The 13,300-nt window shown below is 50.9% G+C and overlaps 1 protein-coding gene across 4 annotated transcripts in view; it reads right to left on the bottom strand.

Annotated features, from left to right (window-relative positions):
- The window catches only part of LOC147084188 (uncharacterized), a 39,131-nt gene extending 28,523 nt beyond the window's left edge, over positions 1-10,608 (bottom strand). Inside the window, exons 1-2 of one of the 4 annotated variants that reach the window (XM_085979445.1) lie at positions 9,653-10,599; positions 4,744-4,956 (exon numbers count right to left, since the gene is read on the bottom strand). The gene's annotated coding sequence lies outside the window, so the exon portion shown is untranslated. Of the gene's footprint in view, positions 1-4,743; positions 4,957-5,055; positions 5,241-9,652 lie in introns of those variants that run through there. The other 3 variants (XM_085979447.1, XM_085979448.1, XM_085979449.1) reach the window with 3 other exon arrangements.
- Positions 10,609-13,300: the final 2,692 nt, after the last annotated feature.

Genomic DNA, 13,300 nt, shown 5'->3' with positions numbered 1-13,300 from the left:
TAGAGGTGCATGTAGCAAGGGTAATATAGTAGTCATGGGGGATTTTAAGCTATGTATAGATTGGGGAAACCAAATCTGCAGTAATAGTGTGGGGACATCATCTGAGTCAATGGGACTCTCTCTGAACTTTCTCCCCAGTCCATCTCCAGGACCAGTGTGTATCTGAGTCAATGGGACTCTCTCTGACCTTTCTCCCCAGTCCATCTCCAGGACCAGTGTGTATCTGAGTCAATGGGACTCTCTGACCTTTCTCCCCAGTCCATCTCCAGGACCAGTGTGTATCTGAGTCAATGGGACTCTCTGACCTTTCTCCCCAGTCCATCTCCAGGACCAGTGAGTATCTGAGTCAATGGGGCTCTCTCTGAACTTTCTCCCCAGTCCATCTCCAGGACCAGTGTGTATCTGTGGTGATTATTCTTTATGTTTAGTAAGAAGTATTGTAATTGGTTGTTTGTTTCCTGCCTTGAGATATATGCTGTAAACTCATTGGTAGTTGATGTAATGTGATTTGTGGTGGCCATCTTAAATTCAGTTCTCTACAGCCTTGGTTGGGACTGGGTGTTGAAAGATCTGCTACTGGATTTTTAAAGTTAATAAAGCCTAGATTTAGAAAGGCAAATCTACTCTTTATTTCAATTTATTAACTTTAAGTTAGAATGGAGCGATATCTTCAACCGGAACGATTCAATGCTGACCCTAATTCTGCAGGAGTGGATGATAAATGGAAACACTGGTATCGTACATTAAAAAACTTTTTGGGTGCGTTGGATCAAGAGTCTCTAAATAAGCTGAATATGCTGATCAACTACATTGCTGCGGATGTGTATAAGTATATTTTGGACTGTGAAACTTACGCATTGGCTATTTCTACATTGGAAAAGATTTTTGTTAAACCAAAGAATGAGGTATTTGCACGTCACCTTCTATCTGCCCGTAGGCAGCAGGTGGGAGAATCTTTGGATACTTATTTACAAGCACTTCGGCGCCTTAGTGCTAACTGTAATTATAAGGCCGTGACAGCAGAAGAATATAAGGAAGAATCGGTACGGGATGCTTTTAATGGATTACTGTCTAGATCAATTAGTCAGCGGTTGTTAGAAAATAAGACTTTGGATCGTAAGAGTGCTTTCGAGCAAGCCTCTACATTGGATGTGGCTCAGAGAAGTTCGGATTCTTATGCTCTTTTTAATCGGCCTGCAACTGTGGTTTCGGCAGTTCCAAATGAAAAGGAATTATGTGGACTTAATAGGAGTGGTTTACTAGATTCTGAAACAGTTTCTACTTCGGTGGCTGTTGCCTCTTGGATTTAGAAGTGTTATTTTTGTGGGAACGTCCGGCACCCTCGTCTGAAGTGCCCTGCTCGGGAGGCTGTGTGTAGTAAATGCGGCAAGAGAGGTCATTATGCACGTGTTTGTAAATCATCAGGTTCAATTACCTCCTCTGCGACTATTCAGCCTTTAGATAGGGCGTTTATTGCATCAATTTCTGCTGCATTTGCTCATGGCCTAAACAAAGCTATAGTTACGGCCCAAGTTAATGGGTTAGAAGTGAAGGCCCTTATAAAACTCTCGGTACTGCCCGTATCTATAAGTCTTCAGTTTGCGAAGGAGAAGCGTTTGAAAATTTCGCCTGTTACTTATCAGGTGTGTATGGCTCAGACGACTCTCACTTCACAAGTAGCTGGTTGTTGCCTTGTGAAATTGATTCTTCTAGGTCATATGTATACTGATATACGCCTATCTGTTCTGCCTAATCTCTGTGCGGATATTTTGATTGGTCATGATGTGCTTCAATTACACGAGTCTCTCAGTCTTTCGTTTGGAGGGACTAAGCCACCTTTATCTATTTGTGGATTAACACCTTCCATTTCTCCATTATCACTTTTTTCCAATTTGATGCCAGATTGTAAGCCAATTGCTACCAAGTCAAGAAGGTATAGCAGTCAGGATAGAGAATTGATTAATTCTGAAGTTCAACGTCTTTTATTGGAAGGAATCATTGAACCTAGTTGTTCGTCTTGGCGGGCACAGGTAGTTGTCACCACTAACGAGAGACATAAGAAACGAATGGTGATAGACTACTCCCAAACCATTAATAGGTATACTCAATTAGATACGTACCCTTTGCCTAAGATTGATGAGCTTATCAACAAAGTATCTCAGTATAAGGTTTTTAGCACTATTGATTTAAAGAGTGCTCATCAGATTCCTATTGTTAAGAGGGATCAACCATATACGGCCGTTGAGGCTGGCGGAAAGCTGTATCAGTTTTGCCGAATACCATTTGGTGTTACTAATGGTGTTGCTTGTTTTCAACGGGCAATGGATGCTTTTCTAAGTGATAACTCTCTCTCTCTCGCTCTCTCTCTGACACCTTTTCATACTTAGATGACATCACGGTGTGTGGCAAATCAAGGGTGGAGCATGATTCTAATTTAGAAAGATTCCTTCAAGCTGCGGAAAAAGTTGGTTTAACTTTCAATAAAGAGAAGTGTACCTTTTCGACCACTGAGGTAAATCTACTGGGGTACATTATCTCGGGAAACAAGATTAAACCAGACCCAGAACATCTGCGACCATTGATTGATTTACCTTGTCCTACTAATTCTAAGGCTTTGCAACGAGTTGTTGGACTGTTTTCTTACTATTCTAATTGGATTGCAAATTTTTCACAGAAGATCCGGCCTCTTATTCGGGTTACGACATATCCTCTATCATGGGAGGCCAGGACGTGTTTTGATCATTTTAAAAAGGATATCCTTGGAGCAGTTGTGCATTCTATTGAGGAGCAGGTTCCTTTTGTGATTGAGACGGATGCTTCTGATTTTGCAATTGGGGCTACGCTGAACCAAAATGGAAGACCTGTGGCCTTTTTCTCACGTACCTTGAACAATAGCGAAAAAAGGCATTCCTCAATAAAGAGGCGTATGCAATAGTAGAAGCACTGCGTAAATGGAGGCATTATTTATCGGGGCGACATTTTACGTTGGGAACTGATCAAAAGTCTGTGTCCTTTATGTTTGATGTCAAACATTTTGGAAAGATTAAGAATGATAAAATAATGAGGTGGAGGATTGAGTTGGCATGTTACCATTTTGATATAGTTTATCGTCCGGGGAAGGATAATGTTGCTGCTGATGCGCTGTCGAGGGCTTATTGTTCTGTGATTCACGGAGATACGCTTATTAATCTTCACAATGCCTTATGCCATCCTGGGGTTACGCGGATGATACACTTCGTACGCAGTAAGAATTTGCCCTTTTCAGTTGAAGACGTCAAGCAGATGACTTCATCATGTTCTATCTGTGCTCGGTGTAAACCGAATTTCTTTAAGCCTCAACGAGCTCATCTTATAAAGGCTACTTCTCCTTTTGAACGTTTGAGCGTCGATTTTAAGGGGCCTCTTCCTTCAACGACTCAAAATCGATATATATTTACTGTTGTGGATGAGTTTTCAAGGTTCCCTTTTGCTTTTCCTTGCGCAGATGTATCAGCTGCTACAGTTATCAAATGTCTGACTCAACTTTTTGTCATCTTTGGGATGCCTGCGTATATCCATTCGGATCAGGGAAGTTCTTTTATGTCTTCCCAGTTGAAGGAATACCTTCAGAGTCGGGGAATCTCTACCAGTAGAACTACCCCGTATAATCCCCAGGGTAATGGACAGTGCGAATGATACAATGGGGTGATCTGGAAGGCAGTTATGTTGGCTTTGACATCCCAGAACCTTAAGAATACACAGTGGGAAATGGTACTGCCTGATGCCCTGCATTCCATTAGATCATTGCTTTCAACAGCTACTAATGTGACCCCCCATGAAAGGCTCTTCAACTATCCGCGGAGATCTACTACGGGATATTCGGTACCTTCATGGCTTACTATGCAGGGACCTGTGCTGCTTCGACGCCATGTTAGATTGCCAAAATATGATCCTTTAGTGGAGGAGGTGGAGCTGTTGGAGGCAAATTCCCAATATGCTCATATTCGATTCCAAGATGGGAAAGAAAGTACTGTTTCAATTAAAGACTTGGCTCCTTGTGGTGGCCAGCCCTCTTCTGAGGATATTAACAATAGTCATGATTCAGATAATGTGGATGTCGTTACAGATACTACAAATATTTCCAATCCTATTGCAGATAATTATACTTCTATTAGTCAGCCTTCGATGGATGTTCATGACCGTCCCCGTTTACCTCCTGATGGGATTTCCAATCCGGAAACCGTTGATAATCGGGATATGGATAGCCTTCCTGCAGAAGATACTTCTGTGTCTCCTGGTGTGGGAGGGCAAGGAATTTCACCAGGGTTAAGAAGGTCGACACGAACAAGATATCCGGTCGACCGACTGAAAATGGACTTTTAAATTGATAGTAATGTTTTAAAATTGTTGAAATATTATATTTGTATTGTTTTAGTTGTAAATAATTAATTGTAAATTGTAAAGGTTATTTAGGTTGGAGTATATTTTAAAAGGAGGGGTGAATGTGGTGATTATTCTTCATGTTTAGTAAGAAGTATTGTAATTGGTTGTTTGTTTCCTGCCTTGAGATATATGCTGTAAACTCATTGGTAGTTGATGTCATGTGATTTGTGGTGGCCATCTTAAATTCAGTTCTCTACAGCCTTGGTTGGGACTGGGTGTTGAAAGATCTGCTACTGGATTTTTAAAGTTAATAAAGCCTAGATTTAGAAAGGCAAATCTACTTTTTATTTCAATATCTGAGTCAATGGGACTCTCTCTGACCTTTCTCCCCAGTCCATCTCCAGGACCAGTGTGTATCTGAGTCAATGGGACTCTCTCTGACCTTTTTCCCCAATCGATCTCTGAATCGGAAGAGTTCTCTCCGGTTGGTGCTCACAATCCTGTGTTGGTTCACCTGCTGTCGTTCCTCAGTCTACAATCCCAGTTTACTCTCAGCTGTGAACCTCTCAATCACTCAGTCTTTCACCAGGAAATCTAATTATGGCAGGACAGAAAATAACAATATCAACAGTGTGAAGTAATATAATAGACATTTCTTCTGCTTCATAAAAATAAAAGTTTGGGTCCAAGTACTTCGGTCTGATGTTGTCCCTTTTCTCAGATCCCCGCCATGCCCGCCTGGGCTTCCAGCAAATCACCAAGGTTCTGGATAGAAATGTACAATTTCCCTGTGCTTTAGGCAAACCGAAGCTGGGGCAATCTTTCCCAGGTAACACACTGACTGATCTCACTGGGCCCATCCTCCCCGGGTTACACACTGCCTGGTCTCACTGGGCCCATCCTCCCCGGGTTACACACTGTCTGATCTCACTGGGCCCATCCTCCCCAGGTTACACACGGTCTGATCTCACTGGGCCCATCCTCCCCGGGTTACACACTGCCTGGTCTCACTGGGCCCATCCTCCCCGGGTTACACACTGTCTGATCTCACTGGGCCCATCCTCCCCAGGTTACACACTGTCTGATCTCACTGGGCCCATCCTCCCCGGGTTACACACTGTCTGATCTCACTGGGCCCATCCTCCCCAGGTTACACACTGTCTGATCTCACTGGGCCCATCCTCCCCGGGTTACACACTGTCTGATCTCACTGGGCCCATCCTCCCCAGGTTACACACTGTCTGATCTCACTGGGCCCATCCTCCCCGGGTTACACACTGCCTGGTCTCACTGGGCCCATCCTCCCCGGGTTACACACTGTCTGATCTCACTGGGCCCATCCTCCCCGGGTTACACACTGTCTGATCTCACTGGGCCCCTCCTCCCCGGGTTACACACTGTCTGATCTCACTGGGCCCATCCTCCCCGGGTTACACACTGCCTGATCTCACTGGGCCCATCCTCCCCGGGTTACACAATCATAGAAACTTACTGCACAGAAGGCCGCCATTCGGCCCATCTTGTCCGAGTCGGCTGACAAAGATCTATCCCCTCTAATCCCACTTTCCAGCACTTGGTCCATAGCCTGGTAGCTTACGGCACTTCAAGTGCATATCCAAGCAGTTTTTAAACGTGATGAGTGTCTCTGTCTCTACCACCCTTTCAGGCAGTGAGTTCCAGACCTCCACCACCCTCGGTGTAAAAAACTCACCTCAAAACCCCTCTAATCCTTGGACCATCTGCTTTAAATCTATGCCCCCTGGCTATTGACCTCTCCACTAAGGGAAATAGGTCCTTCCTATCCACTCAATCTAGGCCCCTAATAATTTGATACACCTCAATCGAGTCTCCCCTTGGCCTTCTCTGTTCCAAAGAAAACAACCCCAGCCTATCCAATCTTTCCACATAGCAAAAATTCCCCAGCCCAGGCAAAATCCCCGTAAATCTCCTCTGCACCCTCTGGTGCAATCACACCCTTCCTGTAATGTGTTGACCAGAACTGCACGCAGTATTCTAGCAGAGGCCTAACTAGTGTTTTATACAGTTCACGCATTACCTCCCAGCTCTTATATTCTATGCCTCGGCTAGTAAAGACCTTTCTCCCCAGTCCATCCACTAGAGGGTGCAGAGCAGATGTAATTTTTTTCACCCAGAGGGTGGTCGGGGGTCTGGAACTCACTGCCTGAAAGGGTGGTAGAGGCAGAGACCCTCAGCACATTTAAAAAGTACTTGGGTGTACACTTGAAGAGCTGTAACCTACAGGGCTGTGGAGCAAGAGTCTGCGGGATGGGTTCATGGAATCCATTCGGGACAGTTTCCTGGAACAAAATGTCATGGAACCAACAATGTTAGAACTTGTATTGTGTAATAAGACCGGGTTAATTAGCAACCTCATAGTAAAGGATCCAGTGGGGCAGAGTGATCATAATATGTTAGAACTTCACATTAATTTTGAGAGAGTGACTTGCCTAAGTCCAAAACTAGTGTCTTAAACTTAAATAAAGCCAATTACATAGGTATGAGGGGCGAGTTGGCTGAGGTAGATTGGAAAAATAGATTAAAAGGTATGGCGGTAGATAAGCAGTGGCTAGCATTTAAAGAAATATTTCATAATTCTCAACTAAAATACATTCCATTGAAACACAAAAACTCCACGGGAAGTGATCCAACCATGGCTAACTAAAGAAGGTAAGGATAGCATTAGATTGACAGAAGCTTATAATGTTGCAAAGAATAATAGTAAGCCTGAGGATTGAGAGAGTTTCAGAAACCAGCAAAGAGTGACCAAAAATTGATAAAAAAGGGAAAAAATGCAATGACAGAAAACGAGCAAGAAATCTAAAAGCAGATTGTAAGATTGTCTACAAGTATGTAGGAAGGAAGAGAGTAGCAAAAGTAAACATTGGTCCCTTAGAGGCTGAGACAGGAGAAATGATTATGGGGAATAAGGAAATGGCAGAAACGTTAAACAAATATTTTGTATCTGTCTTCACAGTAGAAGACACAAAAAGCATATCAAAAATGGTGGGGAACCAAGGGTCTAATGAGGGTGAGGAACTTAACGTAATTCATATGAGTAGCGAAAAAGTACTTGAGAAACTAATAGGACTGAAAACCGACAAATCCCCTGGACCCGACGGCCTACATCCTAGGGTTGTAAAAGAGGTGGCTGAAGAGATAGTGGACGCATTGGTTTTGATCTTCCAAAATTCCCTAGATTCTGGAATCATCCCAGCAGATTGGAAGGTCGCAAATGTAACACCGCTATTCAAGAAAGGAGGGAAGAGGAAAAACAGGGAACGACAGGCCAGTTAGCCCGACACAAGTCATTCGGAAAACACTGGAATCCATTGTTAAGGAAGTGGTATCCAGGCACTTAGAAAAATCATAACATGATTAGGCAAAGTCAACATGGTTTTATGAAAGGGAAATAGTGTTTGACAAATTTAGAGTTTTTTGATGATGTTACTAGCAGGGTAGATAAAGGGGAACCAGTGGATGTAGTATATTTAGATTTCCAAAAGGCATTCGATAAGGTGTCACATAAAAGGTTATTGCACAAGGTTAGGGCTCATGGGGTTGGGGTAATACAGTAGCATGGATCAAGGATTGGTTACCAGACAGAAAACAGAGTAGGGATAAACGGATCTTTTTCAGGTTGGCAGGCTGTAACTAGTGGGGTGCCACAAGGATCAGTGTTGGGGCCTCAGCTATTTACAATCTATATTAATGACCTAGATGAAGGGACAATGTGTAATGTATCCAAGTTTGCTGACGATACAAATCTAGGTGGGACGGTAAGGAGAACAAAGACTCTGCAAAGGGATATAGATAAGACTGAGTGGGCAGTAAGGTGGCAGATGGAGTGTAATGTGGGGAAATGTGAGGTTATTCACTTTGGTAGGAAGAATAGAAAAACAGAATATTTTTTAAATGGTGAGAAACTTTCAAATGTTGGTGTTGAGAGAGATTTGGGTGTCCTCGTGCAAGAAACACAGAAAGCTAGCGTGCAGGTACAGCAAGCAATAAGGAAGGCAAGTGACATATTGGCGTTTATTGCAAGGGGGTTGGAGTATAAGAGTAAGGAAGTCTTGCTCCAATTGTACAGGGCCTTGGTCAGACCACACCCGGAGTACTGTGCACAGTTTTAGTCTCCTTATCTAAGGAAGGATATACTTGCCTTGGAGGCGGTGCAACGAAGGTTCACTAGATTGATTCCTGGGATGAGAGGGCTGTCCTACGAGGAGAGATTGTGTAGAATGGGCCAATACTCTCTGGAGTTTAGAAGAATGAGAGGTGATCTCATTGAAACATGTAAGATTCTGAAGGGGATTGACAGGGTAGATGCCGAGAGGTTGTTTCCCCGGGCTGGAGTGTCTAGAACTAGGGGGCATAGTCTCGGGGCATAGTCTCACAACGTGGACCACTTTCCATACCTCGGGAGCCTACTGTCAACAAGGACAGACGGCGATGACGAAGTCCAACACCGCCATCAGTGTGCCAGTGCAGCCTTCGGTCGCCTGAGGAAGAGAGTGTTTGAAGACCAGGACCTCAAACCCGGCACTAAGCTCATGGTCTACAGAGCAGCAGTGATACCCGCCCTGCTGTATGCCTCAGAGACATGGACCATGTACAGCAGGCACCTCAAAGCACTGGAGAGGTACCACCAACGCTGCCTCCGCAAGATCCTGCAAATCTATTGGCAGGATAGACGCACCAACGTCGGTGTTCTCGCTCAGGCCAACATCCCCAGCAGCAAAGCTTTGACCGCGCTCGATCAGCTCCGATGGACGGGTCACATTGTCCACATGCCCGATATGAGACTCCCAAAACGAGCGCTCTACTCGGAGCTCCGACACGGCAAGAGAGCACCAGGTGGGCAGAGGAAACGCTTCAAGGACACCCTCAGACTCCTTGAAAAAGTGTAACATCCCCACTGACACCTGGGAATCCCTGGCCCAAGACCGCACAAAGTGGAGGAGAAGCATCCGGGAAGGCACCAAACACCGAGTCTCCTCGCGGGAGCAATCGGAAGACAAACGCAGGCAGCGCAAGGAGCGCACGTCAACCCAAACACCCCACCCCCAAAGAACCACACCCCACAGCCCGCTCCACCCCACCCCCTCACCCAAAGACTCGCCCCCCACAGCCCGCTCCACCCAAAGAACCACCCCCCACCCAGGTGCCCGCTTCCAGCGCCCCGCGCCCGCTTCGCCCCCAGGTTCCTAGAGATTGCCTGAGAGAGGCCGGCGCTGCTGTAAATGCCGGAGATTCTCTGATCCACACTCACCGCACCATCCGCCGCTCCTCAGTCCCGCCGCCATTTTATCTCCTGCCTCAAACCGGAGCCTCATCCGGGGACTGCGAGCAGCAACGAGCATGCGCACTGCGGCCACGCAGCCCGCGCTTAAAGTTCCTCACTGAGTCCGTCTCTTCTATTGGCTGCGACTCGTAGATTGACAGCTGCGCTCACCAATCGCAGCCCGCAACGCCTCGGGGCCCCGCCCACTGTGTTAAAAGGCCGCCGCCAGCTCCGGGGTCACGTGGCCCCTGATCGGCCGTTCAACCGCCTCAGCGCGCGGGTGAGGTCATAGCCCCGCCCACCCGCGAGCCCTTGTTGACCAAGGTGCCGGCCGGCGGTTGTCCTTCCCCCCGGGGGGCGGACTCCTCTCTAACTCTGGTCTCCAACTACTCCTCCCCACTCCGGGCTGTCCTTCCCCCGGGGGGGGGACTCCTCTCTAACTCTGGTCTCCAACTACTCCTCCCCACTCCGGGCTGTCCTTCCCCCGGGGGGGGGACTCCTCTCTTACTCTGGTCTCCAACTACTCCTCCCCACTCCGGGCTGTCCTTCCCCCGGGGGGGGGGACTCCTCTCTAACTCTGGTCTCCAACTACTCCTCCCCACTCCGGGCTGTCCTTCCCCCGGGGGGGGGACTCCTCTCTAACTCTGGTCTCCAACTACTCCTCCCCACTCCGGGCTGTCCTTCCCCCGGGGGGGGGACTCCTCTCTAACTCTGGTCTCCAACTACTCCTCCCCACTCCGGGCTGTCCTTCCCCCGGGGGGGGGACTCCTCTCTAACTCTGGTCTCCAACTACTCCTCCCCACTCCGGGCTGTCCTTCCCCCGGGGGGGGGGGACTCCTCTCTAACTCTGGTCTCCAACTACTCCTCCCCGCTCCGGGCTGTCCTTCCCCCGGGGGGGGAGACTCCTCTCTAACTCTGGTCTCCAACTACTCCTCCCCACTCCGGGCTGTCCTTCCCCGGGGGGGGACTCCTCTCTAACTCTGGTCTCCAACTACTCCTCCCCACTCCGGGCTGTCCTTCCCCCGGGCGGGCGGACTCCTCTCTAACTCTGTTCTCCAACTACTCCTCCCCACTCCGGGCTGTCCTTCCCCCGGGGGGGGGACTCCTCTCTAACTCTGGTCTCCAACTACTCCTCCCCACTCCGGGCTGTCCTTCCCCCGGGGGGGGGACTCCTCTCTAACTCTGGTCTCCAACTACTCCTCCCCACTCCGGGCTGTCCTTCCCCCGGGGGGGGGACTCCTCTCTAACTCTGGTCTCCAACTACTCCTCCCCGCTCCGGGCTGTCCTTCCCCCGGGGGGGGGGACTCCTCTCTAACTCTGGTCTCCAACTACTCCTCCCCACTCCGGGCTGTCCTTCCCCCGGGGGGGCGGACTCCTCTCTAACTCTGGTCTCCAACTACTCCTCCCCACTCCGGGCTGTCCTTCCCCCGGGGGGGGGGACTCCTCTCTAACTCTGGTCTCCAACTACTCCTCCCCACTCCGGGCTGTCCTTCCCCCGGGGGGGGGGACTCCTCTCTAACTCTGGTCTCCAACTACTCCTCCCCACTCCGGGCTGTCCTTCCCCCGGGGGGGGGGGGGGAGACTCCTCTCTAACTCTGGTCTCCAACTACTCCTCCCCACTCCGGGCTGTCCTTCCCCCGGGGGGGGGGGGGGGAGACTCCTCTCTAACTCTGGTCTCCAACTACTCCTCCCCACTCCGGGCTGTCCTTCCCCCGGGGGGGGGGACTCCTCTCTAACTCTGGTCTCCAACTACTCCTCCCCACTCCGGGCTGTCCTTCCCCCGGGGGGGGGGGACTCCTCTCTAACTCTGGTCTCCAACTACTCCTCCCCACTCCGGGCTGTCCTTCCCCCGGGGGGGGGGGGGGACTCCTCTCTAACTCTGGTCTCCAACTACTCCTCCCCACTCCGGGCTGTCCTTCCCCCGGGGGGGGACTCCTCTCTTACTCTGGTCTCCAACTACTCCTCCCCACTCCGGGCTGTCCTTCCCCCGGGGGGGGGACTCCTCTCTAACTCTGGTCTCCAACTACTCCTCCCCGCTCCGGGCTGTCCTTCCCCCGGGGGGGGGGGACTCCTCTCTAACTCTGGTCTCCAACTACTCCTCCCCACTCCGGGCTGTCCTTCCCCCGGGGGGGCGGACTCCTCTCTAACTCTGGTCTCCAACTACTCCTCCCCGCTCCGGGCTGTCCTTCCCCCGGGGGGGGGACTCCTCTCTAACTCTGGTCTCCAACTACTCCTCCCCACTCCGGGCTGTCCTTCCCCCGGGGGGGGGGGGGACTCCTCTCTAACTCTGGTCTCCAACTACTCCTCCCCACTCCGGGCTGTCCTTCCCCCGGGGGGGGGGACTCCTCTCTAACTCTGGTCTCCAACTACTCCTCCCCACTCCGGGCTGTCCTTCCCCCGGGGGGGGGGACTCCTCTCTAACTCTGGTCTCCAACTACTCCTCCCCACTCCGGGCTGTCCTTCCCCCGGGGGGGGCGGACTCCTCTCTAACTCTGGTCTCCAACTACTCCTCCCCACTCCGGGCTGTCCTTCCCCCGGGGGGGGGGCGGACTCCTCTCTAACTCTGGTCTCCAACTACTCCTCCCCACTCCGGGCTGTCCTTCCCCCGGGGGGGGGGGGGGACTCCTCTCTAACTCTGGTCTCCAACTACTCCTCCCCACTCCGGGCTGTCCTTCCCCCGGGGGGGGGGGACTCCTCTCTAACTCTGGTCTCCAACTACTCCTCCCCACTCCGGGCTGTCCTTCCCCCGGGGGGGCGGACTCCTCTCTAACTCTGGTCTCCAACTACTCCTCCCCACTCCGGGCTGTCCTTCCCCCGGGGGGGGGGGGACTCCTCTCTAACTCTGGTCTCCAACTGCTCCTCCCCACTCCGGGCTGTCCTTCCCCCGGGGGGGGGGACTCCTCTCTAACTCTGGTCTCCAACTACTCCTCCCCACTCCGGGCTGTCCTTCCCCCGGGGGGGGGGGACTCCTCTCTAACTCTGGTCTCCAACTACTCCTCCCCACTCCGGGCTGTCCTTCCCCCGGGGGGGGGGGACTCCTCTCTAACTCTGGTCTCCAACTACTCCTCCCCACTCCGGGCTGTCCTTCCCCCGGGGGGGGGGACTCCTCTCTAACTCTGGTCTCCAACTACTCCTCCCCACTCCGGGCTGTCCTTCCCCCGGGGGGGGGGACTCCTCTCTAACTCTGGTCTCCAACTACTCCTCCCCACTCCGGGCTGTCCTTCCCCCGGGGGGGGGGACTCCTCTCTAACTCTGGTCTCCAACTACTCCTCCCCACTCCGGGCTGTCCTTCCCCCGGGGGGGGGGACTCCTCTCTAACTCTGGTCTCCAACTACTCCTCCCCACTCCGGGCTGTCCTTCCCCCGGGGGGGGGACTCCTCTCTAACTCTGGTCTCCAACTACTCCTCCCCACTCCGGGCTGTCCTTCCCCCGGGGGGGGGACTCCTCTCTAACTCTGGTCTCCAACTACTCCTCCCCACTCCGGGCTGTCCTTCCCCCGGGGGGGGGACTCCTCTCTAACTCTGGTCTCCAACTACTCCTCCCCACTCCGGGCTGTCCTTCCCCCGGGGGGGGGACTCCTCTCTAACTCTGGTCTCCAACTACTCCTCCCCACTCCGGGCTGTCCTTCCCCCGGGG

Source organism: Somniosus microcephalus, unplaced genomic scaffold, assembly GCF_052327205.1.
Source record: "Somniosus microcephalus isolate GS21.2 unplaced genomic scaffold, FLI_Smic_1.0 unresolved_chr9, whole genome shotgun sequence".
NCBI classification, from domain to species: Eukaryota; Metazoa; Chordata; class Chondrichthyes; order Squaliformes; family Somniosidae; genus Somniosus; species Somniosus microcephalus.
Note: the sequence above shows the minus strand (reverse complement) of the source record. Positions and strands in the feature narration are given on the sequence as shown.